Consider the following 1,522-nt stretch of genomic DNA (forward strand, 5'->3'; position numbering starts at 1 on the left):
TAAGATCTCCCCCAGCTCTGGTGTGCCACACTTCTTTAGATCTATAGCCTCGCTCCTGTGCAAAGCAGTTGGCAATGGATGTTTGCGAGGTATCTTATCACAGCTATGAAATCCATTAAAACCACCTATCCGAGTAAACTGAATTGTCGAGGGCAGGGAATTCCCTCAGGGCAGAGAGTGGATCTCATCCATTATGACAGCCCTAGAAATGAGAAAGGTTCCTGGCACACAGAAGTCACTCTCTAAGTGCATATTTGTGGAATAAAAGAATAAATAATGGAAGAATAGGTAACGTGGCCAACCAGAAACATCTCAATGCTGCATAAAATATGAAAAACCCTTTTTAAAATGCATCAGTAGGCTGCTCTGGAGGATTCACGCACGATTGATAAGGTACATTGGATGAAATCATGACCGGGTGGGTATGAGTTACTACCACACATAACAAGAGACTGTTGCCTGCAACATCATGGGAGAACATGAAGAAGGGACCCTTTGGGGGAGCAAACCAAAACCTACCAAAGTGTAAGCAACGTGAAGCCAACAGACTGTCCCTTAAAAAATGATGCACCCCAAGCAAGACATAAAAAGAACAAAAAGAAAAGAGTACTTAAATGAAGATGTGAATGGACTCATGGAGTACCTAAGACAGAACTCACAAGTGGTTCGCAATGGCGAGATGAAAGCAACAGACAGTCAGGAACTAAGGGACGAAATTGTAGTTGCCTTAAAGACAGTCGACGGGAAGGAAGACGATTAAAATGACAAGCAGCAAAGAAAAATGCAATGGTATGTTTCCATTGTAGAAAACCTAGCCATGGAATTGCAGATTGTCCGGCTGCCCTTGAAAATCAAGATATGGGCACAGGAATATGTTATCGGTGTGGGTCCACAGAGCACAAAATAACTAAGTGCAAAGCTAAAGTAGACCCAGCTCTTGGTGAATCTCCTTTTGCAAAATGTTTTGTTTGTGAGGAAATGGGGCACTTGTCCAGATCTTGTCTTGATAATCACAAAGGACTCTATGCTGATGGTGGTGGTTGCATACTTTGTGGCTCTGTCTGTGGAACATTTTAAGAAAGATTGCCATGAAAGTCAGAATTCAGATCGAATGCACAGTTGGTTGCTGGGCAAAGGGAATGAATGCAGACTATGAAGAAATTTTGGATGCACCTAAACCACAAAAACCCAAAACAAAGATACCTAAAGTCGTTAATTTTTGATAACAATTAGTACTTTGGTTAGTAACCACCTCATTGTTACTTTCCAAACTCATCCTATTTCACAAGTTAGAGGTGGGATCCCTTGGAGTCAAGCCTATAAGGCAGACATCCGTATGATTCCTGCATTCTGTCCATCAGGGAGTACTGCTACCATTGTTTGGAGAAAGTCACTGAACAAAAGTACAAGGTGATTACGTTGGATTCTCTAAAAGAGCAAATTTTTAACAGAATTTAGACATAACTAAGTGATTATATACCTGATTGCAACAATCATCTTTTTTTAAAGCAAAATTATGTAT

General features: G+C 40.8%; 1 pseudogene; it reads left to right on the top strand.

The window, feature by feature from the left end:
- The first annotated feature begins 410 nt into the window (after positions 1 to 410).
- LOC134385235 (zinc finger CCHC domain-containing protein 9-like) lies at positions 411 to 1,223 on the top strand (annotated as a pseudogene).
- Positions 1,224 to 1,522: the final 299 nt, after the last annotated feature.

This window comes from Cynocephalus volans, chromosome 8 (assembly GCF_027409185.1).
Source record: "Cynocephalus volans isolate mCynVol1 chromosome 8, mCynVol1.pri, whole genome shotgun sequence".
NCBI lineage: Eukaryota > Metazoa > Chordata > Mammalia > Dermoptera > Cynocephalidae > Cynocephalus > Cynocephalus volans.